General features: G+C 44.7%; 1 long non-coding RNA gene across 3 annotated transcripts in view; it reads right to left on the minus strand.

The window, feature by feature from the left end:
• The window catches only part of LOC130276372 (uncharacterized), an 85,337-nt gene that overhangs the window by 50,955 nt on the left and 19,362 nt on the right, over positions 1 to 15,020 (minus strand). The window lies entirely within an intron of this gene.

Here is a 15,020-nt window from a genome sequence, read left to right on the forward strand (position 1 = left end):
TTAGATTTTCAGTTTAACTCATGGATGCCGCCCACCTATGAATATACATCCCCACTCCTTTCAGTTAGGAGCGGCGAAGAGAGGGAGAGCTGGAGGGAGGGGGGATGAATATTTATAAGCGGGCGGCACTGCAGACGGGTGGCACTGACGTCAGTGCAAGTTAAGCTACAGATACCCCGCCCATGCCAGTTACAGCCAGATTGCCACATATAATAAAACTAAGATTGCAGGCGAACGGCCGGCCGGATCCAGCCAAGGTAGGGATCGTAGGAATCAGCGTCTCCCGCACTATCCATAAGTACCTGTAGATAGTGTGAGAGCAAACATGTGACAGTTTTCCTTTAAGGAAAAACTACTAAAGGTGGGTCTTCCATATAATTAAGCAGAGCACCATTTTCAAGCAATATGGGGAAGAAAAAGGATCTCTCTGCTGGCGAAAAGAGTGAAGTAATTCAATGCCTTGGACGAGGTATGAAAACATTAGATATTTCACAAAAACTTGCAGGTCACCCTGATGACAATGGTAAATACTTTGTCCCATTCCATGCAGGGGATCTCCGGTAATCTTCTCTGTTTGCTTCAGCTCCAGGCTTGGCTTGGGGCACGGGTGGAGCTTAGTGACATCACCGCTACTGTTATCTAGCAGCAGGACCCAGCTAGAGAACAGCAGTGGTAATGTCACTAAGCTCTGCCCGTGCCCCAAGCCAGGCCCGGAACTGAAGCTAACAGAGAAGATTACCGGAGATCCCCTGCACAGAATGGGACAAGGTAAGTACCGTTGTCATCAGTGTCACCCACCGACAGGTTAGTGCAGGTGACACTGGTGACAGATTTCCTTTAAGCGTGATCATCGCATTATTAAGAGATTTATGGCTGATTCAGAGTACAGACAGGTTTGTGCAGATAAAGGCACATTGAGAAATATTTCTGCCAGATCCATGCATCGGATCAAGAGAGCAGCTGCTAAAATACCATTACAGTGGTCCCTCAACATACGATGGTAATCCGTTCCAAATGAACCATCGTCTGTTGAAACCATCGTATGTTGAGGGATCCGTGCAATGGAAAGAGTAGGAAGTTGTACTCGCCTGTCCCCGCCGCTCTGGACCCATCACCACTCGTCACCGCTGCCCTGGATGACTCCCTCCATCGCTGTCGCCACGCCCCCGTGGTGTCCCCGACGCTCGGGACATCTCTGCTTCCCTGGGATTGTCGCTCTCATTTCACCGCCATCACGTCACTACGCATGCCGCTCCTATTGGATGACAGGACGGTGTGCGTGGCGATGTGATGATGACGATGGAAATCGCCGGCGATGCAGGGAATCCCAAAGAGGATGCTCCGGAGCCCTGAGGACAGGTAGGAGACCATCACTGGAGCACACAGGGCACCGTAAACGGCTATCCGGCGGCAGCTGAAGCAGTCAGCGCTGCCGGAAAGCCGTTTATGCGATGGCCCCGACATACAAAAGCATCATATGTTGATGCTGCCTTCATGTTGAAATTATCATATGTCAGTGCCATCATAGGTCGGGGGGTCACTGTACATAGCAACAAACAGATATTTGATGCTGCTGGTGCCTCTGGAGTCCCACAGACGCAAGGTGTAGAGTCCTCCAGAGTCTTGCAACTGTGCATAAACCTTCTATTTGGCCACCACTAACCAATGCTCACAAGCAGAAACGGCTGCTTTGGGCAGATAAATACACGAAGACTAATTTTCAAACAGTCTTGTTCACTGATGAGTGCCGGCAATCCTGGATGGTCCAGATGGATGGAGTAATGGATGGTGGGTGGATGGCGACCCTGTTCAAACAAGGCTGGTGGTGGAATCATGTTTTGGGCCAGAATCATGGGAAGAGAGCTGGTCGGCCCCTTTATGGTCCCAGAAGGTGTAAAGATGACCTGCAAAGTGTGTGGAGTTTCTGACAGACCACTTTCTTCCCTGGTACAGAAGGAACAACTATGCTTTCCGAAATTAAATCATCTTCATGCATGACAATGCACCATCTCATGCTGCAAAGAATACCTCTTCATGAATGGCTGCTATGGGGACAAAGGGAGAGAAAGTCCAGGTGTGGTCTCCATCCTCCCCTGACTTCAATTCTATTGAGAACCTTTGGAGCATCCTCAAGCAAAAGATCTATGAGGGTGAGAGGCAGCTCTGGGAGGCTATTCTGACATCTTGTAAACAAATTCAAGCAGAAACTGTCCAAAAACTCACAAGTTCAAGAGATGCAAGACTTATGAAGCTGCTATCAAATAAGGGGTCCTGTGTTAAAATGTAACGTGACCTGTTAAAATGTTTAAAAAGTTAAAATGTTGTTAAAAGTTTGATTGAAATAGCTTTCAGTAAATATGCTGCAAACACAACAAATGACAATTTTCAGTTCTTTACAACCTATAAAGTGTTTTGAAACTTGCTGTGCGTAATAATTTGGAACAGTGCATTGTAAGTTTATTTTATGTTTAAAAAAACAAATACTGTTATTAGGAGGTTTGTTCAATTAAATTAGAATTGTACTCTTAATAGTTGATAACACGAGAATTATGCTGACTGTTTTTACATCAATTATTTAGGTAAATGAGAAAAATATAATTTGCATAATAACTTAGAACAGGGTGTAAAATAGACCAAACATAGTCACAAAGAGACGTTTTGTCTATTGAAGCCTATGACATACACCTGACTATATTTTTGATAGTACTGTGACAAGGTAGAGACTGTACATGTAATGTAAATAGATGCAGGAGATCACCAGAGGTTCCCGGCTGTCAATCACAGCTGGGTTCCCCTTCCAGCTGTCGAGACTTGGGCCGAGACCAGGAAAACAAAAAACGCCCAAACCTATACATAATGGCCCTCATTTATTAAAGTCCAACTGACTCTTTTTCTCGGTTATTGCGCCTAAATTTTTGTCGCAACGTCTGTACGACTATTTATGCGACCAAATTTTTGTCACACAACCGACACTTTAGAAAACACTCGGAGTGTTTTTTTTTCACTCTGAAATGGGCGTGTTTTATGCAAAAATTTGCGTTTTACTGACAAAAAATACTAGGCGTACTTCCAAAATCACTTGAGAAAAAGTGTTGCCTCACACAATAACCGACAGCTAAGAGGCAGAGTGAAATTCCAAAAATTTAGTGATTTCTAACAAGGGACTGTTTGCCATTGTGTTTTTGTGAAAGTAACTTGTTTTATAACCTGAAATTTTTTTTACAGTTAAACACTTTTATGAATAAAATATTGAATGCTTTTGTGATTGTTAATGTTTAATTTTTTTTTCTTTTTAACACATTTGCAATATTAGGTTTAAATCAATTTAACACCCAAGCTGATAAACAAGGAGAATTGTTGTAATGTTTGAAAAATTATAACACATGAATACTTTTGATTCATGGAAACATTTTTAAACAAACAAGTCTAAACCATTTTGACTCACACAACTAATTTCTTTAGCTCGGAGTTTGTGCGACACAAAAAAACGTGCAACACAAAAATAACCGACATGTGCGACAGAATAGTAAATAAGCCTGAAAAACAAGACGAGTGATATTGAAATCACTCCAGAATAAACACTCCACTCTTAGTAAATCAGGGCCATTCTGTCGCAAAACCAGACAAAAAGAGTAGGAATCATGTTAGTAAATGAGGTCCAGTGAACGCCATAAACAAACAACAAAAAGTTGCAGAAATCAAAAAATTTTGTACAAAACGGGGAGTAAAAATGATCAAAAATGGTCCCGCAAAAAATACACCCTCAGACAATAGCAAAGGAAGAGTAGGATCAGCTCACCCGGCATAGACCCGCTGAAGCACGGACAGGTGCGGATTCACCTCATGGCAATCAAGAACAGGAAGGAAGTCCAGCGCAGCTTCTCACAGATATGCGGTTTTATTATATTATGCAAATAACATACAGGACATACACGGAGGTGACGCGTTTCGGCCGGTGGCATCCGGCCTTAGTCATACTAATGACAAAAAATAAATAAGTTATAGCTGTCAGAACATGGCAACACAAAAAAGGGAAAAAAAGGATTTTGTTGTAAAAAGAACATATTTTGTAGTTTATCACAAAAAATTTTACATGAACTAACAAAGATTTACCACTAATTTAAAGTACAATATGTCACGAAAAAACTATTTTAGAATCGCGTTGCTGAGTAAAAGCGTGTAAGAGGTATTATCATTTAAAGGGGTACTCTGCCCCTATGGATAGGGGATAAGATGTCTGAATGCGGGGTTCCCGACGCTGTCTTAAGGCCGGAGTACAGTGTGACATCACACGGGGGTGGAGTCGTTACGTCCCGATACTCCGGCCCCGTAGTTGTGACCCGACAGACTGGCCGGGCCGTCCAACTGCCCTGAGAATCTGCACTCTGTGGCAGAAGTAGCCGGCTGCGGCCACTGCTTTGAGGCTGACGGCTGGCAGTACTAACAGTGTGACAGATGGGGGACCCTTTGTGTGACGACCTGCAGCACAGAACAGTGGCCGGCGGTGCCGCTTTAAGAGCAGTGGAGTCTCAGCCTAACGTGACTCACGCTGCTCTGCTTCCCAGCTTGCACTGAATACGCTGGAGCCCCAACTTGCAGTCACAGCTTTTAGAGCCGTGACTGTCGCTTTAAGAGCTGTGGCCGCACTGTATAGTGAAGGAGGTGGCCGGCCTCTTGTCAGTGAGCATGGAGCTGAGGGAGCCCGCCGCTGAGGAAGCAGCAGAGCTGAACACTTATCTATCTTCTTGAAAGAAGTCTTCTTGTAATCCTGGCCTGGTTGTTCTTATCTAGGTTTGTTTCAGTTGGTTTAACCCTTACATAGCATAACAGGGGCATCCCGAGAGTAGAGAAACTTACAGTATTATTTATGACAGGAAGAATGTCCATTCTAAACCATGTTGTTAACCTCCCCAAGCCATGTATTCCTCTGTACTTCACCAGAGCCCTCTGTCCGTCCCTGACCCCTCCATTCTCCAACAGACCCCTCTGTCCGTCCCTTACCCCTATGTACTCCACCAGACCCCTTTGTCCATCTCTAACCCCTCTGTACTCCACCAGACCCCTCTGTCCAACCCTGACCCCTCTGTACTCCACCAGACCCCTCTGTCCATCTCTGACCCCTCTGTATTCCACCAGACCCCTCTGTCCGTCCCTGACCGCTCTGTATTCCACCAGACCCCTCTGTCTGTCCCTTACTCCTCTGTACTCCACCAGACCCCTCTGTCCATCCCTGACCCCTCTGTACTCCACCAGACCCCTCTGTCCATCACTGACCCCTCTGTCCTAGAACAGACCCTCTGTCCGTCCCTGACCTCTCTGTATTCCACCAGACCCCTGTCTGTCCCTTATCCCTCTGTACTCCATCAGACCCCTCTCACCATCCCTGACCCCTCTGTACTTCACCAGACCCCTCTGTTCTCCACCAGACCCCTCTGTCCGTCCCTGACCCCTCTGTATTCCACCAGACCCCTCTGTCCATCCCCGAACCCTCTGTACTCCAGCAGGTGGGGTCACTGTGTACATACATTACATTACTTATCCTGCACTCATCCTGAGTTAAATCCTGTATTATACTCCAAAGTTGTACTCACTATTCTGCTGGTGAGGTCAATGTGTACATACATTACATTACCTATCCTGAACTAATCCTGAGTTATATCCTGTAGATCTTTTATTTAAAAGTATAAAACATTACAATAATTATAAACAACACCATAACAATAATACAAACTACATGCAATATATACAAGTAATGAGTCCATATAAGTCCTTAAATGTCCATCAAAGTATTTCCTGGTCCAGCCACATTCTCACCAAACACACCACTATAATAACAACCCCACAAATGTAAACTACTAAACTCTACTTAATAATAATAATAACAATAATCATAATAACTATAACCTTAATACTAATAATTAAACTAAAAACCCCTGGCCCAGTTGCATTTCTCTCACCCATAATAAATAAATGATTAATTTGTGTCACAAACTACCAAACACCACAAACGGAAAATACAAAAAAATTTGTTTTGTTTTTTTGGGCCCTGAGCTGGTCCCACATCCCATGCCCCCAGTACATGATAATAGACGTCGATGAACCAGTCCAGGATTTTTTTTTATATATAGAGTCCCATAGAAACCCCCCTCCCCCCTTTTTCCCACCACCCAACCTAAACTAAACCCCAACACAATGTGATAAACCAACCCCTAGAAAAAAATGATATGCTAATATATACAAACACTAAATATATAAATACACAAACAGAAATATATACAAAAATAGTACAAACTATACAAACCAAACAACAATGAGGCTTTCCAGCCACACAAAGCCCAAGTTTAGCACCTGCAAGCCGTATATTACCATATACCTACAGCACAAAACAAAAAGACTAATGTGCCAGCATCAGCCCACCACCAGGGGGAGACAACAAGCCTAGGCACTTTAAAGGCAGAGCCACTCCACAGATGAGAAGCCCTGCCAGCACCCAGCCTCTCGTACTCCAGAGAATACACCTTCACCAGGTCACCCAGTATGTTCCTAACCACCTCACCCACAGGGAGGATTTTACTCTGCATCGACAATGAACACCATGCGTTTCACGTGTAGTACCTGACCACTGAACTAACTAGGAATAAAGTGAACCGGTCCCAGCCTCCAAGGTTTCTGAATGCCCCATAGGCCCATTCCGCATAGGAGAGACTGGCCAGCCTAGGCCAACCAATATAAGCGCCCACCCTGTTGTTAACCTCTGTGTTAAAGGGATAATGAAGCAGAAAATGCTCCATGCTTTCCAGCATTCCTCCACACTGGGGTGTGCCGGATGTGGACATCCACCAGGTGAGCCTCACTCGCTATGCTATTAAGGGTGATGCTATCATAAGTTAGCTTGTCTCTGGAACCTTCCCTGTCTTGGGGCCTCGTGACAGCATTAAAGTCCCCTCCAAAGACCACCTGCTGACTTGTAAAAAGATAGGGCTTGATCCTCATAAAGAGACACTTCCAGTCCCACTTAGACTGTGGGCCATAGATGTTAATAAGGCAAAGTTCTTGTCCCTTCTTGAGGATATCTAAAATCTGGCACGTCCCTATTTCTAACTTGATGACCCGTCGGCATTCTACCGCTGTGGTAAAATGGACTGCTGGTAGGAGAGCCCATGCCTCCACTCCCTTCTGGCTTTAAATATAGATGACATATCAGTTAACCTGGTCTCCTGCAAAAATAAAATGTCGGCATTCATACGGCTAAAAAAAATCAAAGGCCGCAAATCGAGCCGTATCTGACTTAATGCTGGCGACATTAATGGACGCCAGCGTCAACGGAGAGAGTGCCGCCATCAAGGGTGATTGAGTTAGATGGCTTTCTTTTTCCCACTTCCCTTCTCACCTTCCACATAAGAACTCTTTACCCTCTTAAGAGATACTGAAGTATCCATCCCACCAAATACATTTTTACTTTCCTCGTCTCCAGACTCTAGGCCAGCCCCTTCCCCTGAGGTCATAACCTCCCCAGTAGAAGAGGACTCAGCACTCCCTGGAAGCCCCACCATCACCTTCAGAACCTCACCCTCAGCCTCCCCTTTCAAAGAAGAGATGTCCTTGAGGGGTCGGAATCAATTGGAAAGGCCAATCAGAGGGGAGTCAGTTTTGCCTTCCTTTGGAACCTGAACCAGGGTGGGAGAAGATCTTAAATTTCCTCTTTTTCTACTTGTACCTCGCTTTCTTGTCTCCTTCTGCCATCCCTCATCATCCTCCTCCACGCTATATGAGGAGATGGCACTTTCCTCATTCTGGATCCTCCTCACCTCCTTATCCAGCTCGTCATTCCTCAGAGAATCAGCAGCAAGGTTGGCCTCTGGGACCGGATTAGAGGTCGTCCCGGTAACCCGGGCTTTCCCCATCACCCTATCCCTTTGGCATTTATCAAGACATCTTAGTTGGGCTGGTATCTTTTTCTTGCTGTTCCTCACTGACCCTTCAGTTCCCTCACCTCTGCTAGCCCCCTCCCCAGCAGATTCCGGCTCATGATCTTCATCCGCTGGGGTCAAGACCGCATTAGTGAAAGAACAAGGGCAACGACTGAATGGGTAACCTAAGTCCCCACACAGGTGACACCTAATCTCTGCACAAGATGCGGCAAGCTGGCCTACACCCCCACACAAGACACATTTCTGTACCATACAGTTTGCACTGAAGTGTGTGAGGTCACCACACCTGTGACAGAGCTTCGGCTGACCCTGGTAGAAAACCTGAATATGAACTCTACCGAGAAAGGCAGAGGATGGAATATGGGTAACTGTATTTTCTGAATGCTTATGTTTTACCAAAAACACCCAGGCTCCTGACCAGATGCCAAACTCGTCCCTGTTCTTCTGGGGAACTCCCATGAACTCGCCATACCGTCCTAACCAGGTGATGATGTCTACACAAGAGAGTGATTTGTTATGGGTCAAAACGGTCACTCTCTTGATTTTGTTTTGACGAGACAATGCCTGCACAGCAAAGTCTCGCCAGCCAGACTCATTCTTTACCAATTCATAGTTCGACCAGAAAAGCTCAAGCCTCTCCGGCCGAACAAAATTGATATTGAATTCAGGAGAACCAAAGGGATGTATCAAGGTGTAGATATCAACTGCCTTGAAGCCCATCTTTAGCAAGAGCTCAACCACTTTGGTCCTTGATGAACACATATCTTTGCCCTGCCACCAAAGAGGAACCACATTCCTACAGTTACAACCTGGCCCGGCTGTTGGGAGGGACCACACAGTATCCCCCCTCTTTCCTCTTGGAAGGCAGAGAGAACATGCCTCTTTATCCAGAATGACAGATCAACTGCTCTACCCTCTACATTGATTGACCTTTCCCCCTTTTTCAGAGCTTCCAGGAGACGTTGTTGCAATAAATTGTCCATAGAGTCAGAAAACGAGGAAAGTATCCTACTTCCCCCAGCAGTGACATTTGCACAAACGGACCAGACCCTACACCACTATTTTTAACAATACCCTCATACCCAGTCACATTACCACCACCCCCAATAACATTATCTCTAAGCATATCACCACCCTCAATGACAACATCCCCACTGTACCCAACAACAACATCAGCACCAACCCCAATAACATGGCCCTCAACAACATTTTTTCTAGCCCCATCACCACCACTCCCAACTAGAGCAATATCACCACCTCCCCCAAAAACATTTTCCCTGGTAATATCAACTTTCATCCTCTCCCCAGTCATACACCCCGCACCCCTATTTACCTTCTCATTCACACTGGCTGGACCAGAAACAGATAAACCGGCAGCAGCAGATGATAATGTTGATGATGAATTTTCAGTCCGTTTTGCCTCTGCCTCACTCATCACGGGGCACTAGGGCTGGGACAACCTCCACTGGCCCTTTAAGAGACCGGGCAGCATGCTTACCCAGACTAGAGGAGGCCCCAGCCCTGTTCTTATTAGTGCCCTCCTGTCCTATCAGGGCACAGCTGATCAATGGGATCAGCGGCGCCAATGCAAAACAATATTGTTCCCTCACTGTCCAACCTTTTGGCCGATGCCTTTTCTGCTCCATCCCTGCTACTGCAAACAGGCATGGAGCTCTGCACCCTTTTAGTACCTGTACTCTCCCCGCACCTTTGCACCGAGTCCACCACAGAACATGGGCTGGAATGGGTAATGGGGCTCGCACAATAAGCTGACCCTGTGGCCGACTCAGGATTTACAGGGAGGGGGGTGTAGATGTAATTCACCACTTCTTGTTGCTTTGGCTTGGTCTTCTTTTTCTTCTTTTTACCCCCAGGTGCCTCCTCTGGGAGTTAATTTCCAAATACCAGGGTCTGAGGACACACTGGGGATTCCAGCATTCTAATCTGGGCCATCAGCGCCCCTCCCTGGCTGCTGCTGTCACTGAGTCGGCAGGTGACACTGCTGGCTGCTGTGCAGGGGGCCCACTGTACGGGCCTGCTGGTCTTGCTACAGGCTACCAGGTGGATCTGACTGTTGTTCTCCATCCATCTCCTCTGCATCATCCACTTGGCTCTCAGGTTGCAGCCTCATCAACCTTCTCTCTTTGTTTTCAGCCATCTCCCTGAAGAGGTCTTAATTTTCCAGTTTTTCTTTAAATGGGCCACTCATCTCCCATTATATCGCTTTTCTCTCTTACAAAGCTTCAACTTCAGACATTAGTCTTTTTATCTGTGCCTGGATTTCTGCCTTTTTCCATTTAGGGGCAACATCAGCCCTGGAACGGGCACACCGCAGTTCCTCTCTGAGTCTCCTGGCAGCTTTACAGGCATCTTCACACTCACGGAGGTGACTTATTACACAGGAGCCATAGGTGGAAATAGACTCCCGGGCCCTCAGCATTCCCCAGCCTTCCTCACTGAGGTCAGCTTCACCTCCATGAGCACTCTGCCTTCTTTCTGAAGAACCCAGCTTTCCGCCGGCACCACTCAGCTTTCTGAGGTGGATTCAACCCTGCGGCTTCTCGTCTCAGTTGGGGGAGTTGGAGCCACATTGCTGCGGTTCCGGGTGGAGCGGCTCACCCCCAAATCCTCCAATGTACAGGCCGCTTGCTTGCCTCTCCTGCTTCCCTGCGGCGGGAGCAGAAGCCTGGGCCTCGCCTCCCTCACTCATCCCTGGAAACCCACTACCTCCCTGGGGAGGAGGAATTAGGTTCCAGGTGGAAAAGAGGAGCTCAGGAGGCACAGCAGACACAGCTGAACTGGAGCATGACCACACCCACAACTAATTGGTCAGCACTCCAGAGCTGTACGCACTATTCTGCTGGTGAGGTCACTGTGTACATACATTCCATTACTTATCCTGTACTGATCCTGAGCTATATTCTGTATTATACTCCAGAGCTGTACTCACTATTCTGCTGGTGAGGTCACTGTGTACATACATTCCATTACTTATCCTGTACTGATTCTAAGTAATATCCTGTATTATACTCCAGAGCTGTACTCACTATTCTGCTGGTGAGTATGCAGGATTTGGTAGTATTATGGTAATATGTATGGTGATAATATTCCTCCTTCTATACTGGTATTATTGGTAATATTGGTCTCAATATACAGGATTTGGTCAGTAACAGTATGATGGTAATATTTATGGTGATAATAATCCTCTTTTTATACTGGTATTATTGGTAATATTTGTCTCAGGATACAGGATTTGGTCAATAACAGTATGATGGTAATATGTATAGTGATAATATTCTGCCTTGTATACTGGTATTATTGGTAATATTGATCTCAGGATACAGGATTTGGTCAATAACAGTATGATGGTATTATGTATAGTGATAATATTCTGCCTTGTATACTGGTATTATTGGTAATATTTGTCTCAGTATACAGTATTTGGTCAGTAACAGTATGATAGTAATATGTATGGTGATAATATTCCTCCTTGTATAACTAATATTCCTTTTAATATTAGTCTCAGTATACAGGATTTGGTCAGTAACAGTATGGCGGTAATATGTATAGTAATAATATTTTTTCCTTATATACCGGTGTTATTTGGTAACTTTATGATTTATTTAGAGTGTTTTTATCATGGGAAATTGTCTTACCTTAACAGGCTAGGTTCACTTAATGTATTTTCAGGCATATTTCATTATCAAAAATACATCCACAAAATCACGGACCGATTGTGGCAGTATTTTTAAGATTAATGTATTCTATGTAAGTCTTTGGGAAAATAGTTGTTTTGCACACAATATGTTAATTAAAGGACAAATCTCATGTTAGAAAACTTAACCCCTATCCGAAGGATAGGGGATACGTTTTACAGTAGATCACGGGGAGTCCGAAGACTGGGGCCCCCCACAATCTTCTGTTTGGAGCCCCTGTGCTATAGCGCAGGCGCGTGTCACGACCCCCTCCATATAGTTCTATGGGAGAGCCTTTCGGCAATCTTCGGCTCTCCCATTGAGCTTTATGGAGGGGGTGTGGTGGTCTCTGCTTCGGGCGGGGCTAAGTTTTTTAACATGAGATTTGCCCTTTAAAAAGAGAAAATGGAACACATTTTAGCATCCCAGAAATGTGACTTATTTAGGCCCTTTTCACACTGCCATTGCTCCCCGTTGAGAACGGCTGTCAAATTTTTTTTTTCATGACTTTAACCCCTTAACGACCAGGGATGTAAATGTACGTCCTGGTTTGGCAGGACTTTGCGCACCAGGATGTACATTTATGTCTTGTGTATGACCACGAGCATCGGAATGGTGCTCGCGTCATACACGGCAGGGACTCGCCGGTAATAGCCGACATCCGCGATTAACCCCTCAGATGCCGTGATAAATACAGATCACAGCATCTGCGGCAGTGCGGTACTTTGAATGGATGATTGGATCGCCCGCATCGCTGCCGCGGCGATCCGATCATCCAGCATGGTGGCCGGAGGTCCCCTCACTTGGCTCCGGCCGTCACCCAGGGTCTTCTGCTCTGGTCTGAGATCGAGCAGACCAGAGCATAAGATCACCGATAATACTGATCGGTGCTATGTCCTATGGGGACATAAAAAGTGTTTAAAAAAGTTGAAAAATGTAAAAATAAAAAGTAAAAAAAGGTGAAAAATCCCCTTCCTCAATAAAAAATAAAATTGTCAGTTTTTCCCATTTTACCCCCAAAAAGCGTACTTTTTTTAAATAAATATATTTGGTATTGCCACATGCGTAAATGTCTGAACTTTCAAAATATAATGTTAATGATTCAGTACGGTGAATGGCGTAAACGTAAAAAATAAAAAAAGTCCAAAAATGCAGCTTTTTTGTCACATTTTATTTTAAAAAAATTAATAAAAAATTTTCTAAAAGTTTTATATATGCAAATGTAGGATCGATAAAAAGTACAGATGATGGCGCAAAAAAATGAGCCCTCATATTGCCCTATATACAGAAAAATGAAAAAGTTATAGGTGGTCAAATTAGGGCAATTTTAGATTACTGTACAAAAAGTTTTAGATTTTTTTTAAGCGGTACAAAAATATAAAAGTATCTGGCCATGGGTATCATTTTAATCTTATTGACCCACAGAATAAAGAACACATGTCATTTTTACCGTAAAGTGTACAGTGTGAAAACAAAACCCTCCAAAATGTGCAAAATTGTCGTTTTCATTTAAATTTCCTCCCTAAAAAAAATGTTTTGGGTTCGCCGTACATTTTATGGTAAAATGAGAAGTTTCATTACGAAGTACAATTGGTCAATAACATAAATAAATAAATAAATGAAACCGCAAAAATAAAATTGGCCTGGTCCTTAAGGTTAAAATTGGCTTGGTCCTTAAGGGGTTAATGGCTGTTCTTATAACGGGGTGTAAGCCAAACAACGGGTCTCAGCAGCTCCCATTTACTATTATTGTGTGTGTGTTTTTTCCCCATTATGTACCCTATTATACTCAACTACGATTAACATTTGGCCTCTCGCATTTGTGGCTCTGCCTCTACATAGCCACACCCACCCATGACTAAAATGGGCTGCTAATTCTAAAATGCTCAGGCCTACTTTTGGTCCCAGTCCGGCCCTGGCTGCAGCCCTGTGTGCAGTGCCCACTGGTGGGTGCTACATGCGAGATTGCGGGGGTCCCCAGCAGCGGGATCCCCGCGATCAGACATCTTATACCTTATCCTTTGGCGCAACCAAACAATTCCTATTTGTGTGAGGAATTTAAAAAGAAAACTGCAATTTTGCAAATTCTGGAAGGTTTCGTTTGCATGCTGTACAATTTACAGTAAAATTTACATCATTAAAATGATACCCATGATTACACACTTTTCTATTATTTTACAGCTTCAAAAAAACTCAAACTTTTTAACCATATTAGGGGTGGAGGGGGGAATAATGGCAAAAGAGGATCAGAGGGAGGGGGAATAATCACACAGGGGATTAAGATGGAGGGGAGAATTATGGCACAAGGGGATTAAGTATCCTATTAGTATAAAGGTAAGCACATGCCTTTTGTCCGCGGGTACCCCTCGCATGTAAGGTTCAGAACCACTGCTGTAAGCAATCCGATCATCCATTTTTTTGACCGCATTGCCGCAGATGATATTGTATTGATCTGTATTGATCACGGCATCTGAGGGGTTAATGGCGGACATCAACACGATTGCTAATGTTCACGATTGCCAAAGGGTCCCTGGCTGCTGATAGCAGCCAGGACCTGCCGTGCATGATGCGAACACCTCCCCATGTACAGGACATAAATGTACGTCCTGGTGCCACCACACCAGGACGTACATTTACGTCCTGCGTCGTTAAGGGGTTAAAGGGGTACTCTGGTGGAAGACAATTTTAACCATTCAGTAGAAACAGTAGATGGTACTCACCTGGTCATGTAAAAACAATCCTTTATTTGTAAACCGTTAAAAGCGCTTGCCCGATGAGGGAAGGGAGAGCCGTGGTCAGTGCAAGGCTGAGTGTAGGTCCAGAGGCTGATGTTTCGCGGTTGCCCACTTTCTCAAAGGCTTGCAGAAAGCGGGCAACCGCCAAAAGGCATTGAGAAAGCAGGCAACCGCCAAAAGGCATTGGAGGAAACATCATCCTCCAGACCTACACTCAGCCTCGCACTGACAAGGGATCCCCCTTCCCTCATCGGGCAAGCGCTTGGATTACGAATAAAGGATTGTTTTTACATGACCGGCTGAGTGCCATCTACTGTTTCTACTGTATGGTTTATATGGATTGCTTCCTTTATTGGATTGTTGCACCCCCAGTATATACCTCTCCAGGGACTGTGTATGTGCCAGTTTATCTTCTTCGATTAACACCTAGCCCATTTTCACCTTAACCCCTTAAGGACCAGTCCATTTTACACCTAGGACCAGAGCGTTTTTTGAACATCTGATCACTGTCACTTTAAACATTAATATCTCTGGGATGCTTTTACCTAACATTCTGATTCTGAAAATGTTTTTTCGTGACATATTCTACTTTATGTTATTGATCAAATTTTGTCGATACTTGCATCGTTTCTTAGTGAAAAATTCCCAAATTTGATGAA

This window comes from Hyla sarda, chromosome 6, assembly GCF_029499605.1.
Source record: "Hyla sarda isolate aHylSar1 chromosome 6, aHylSar1.hap1, whole genome shotgun sequence".
NCBI lineage: Eukaryota > Metazoa > Chordata > Amphibia > Anura > Hylidae > Hyla > Hyla sarda.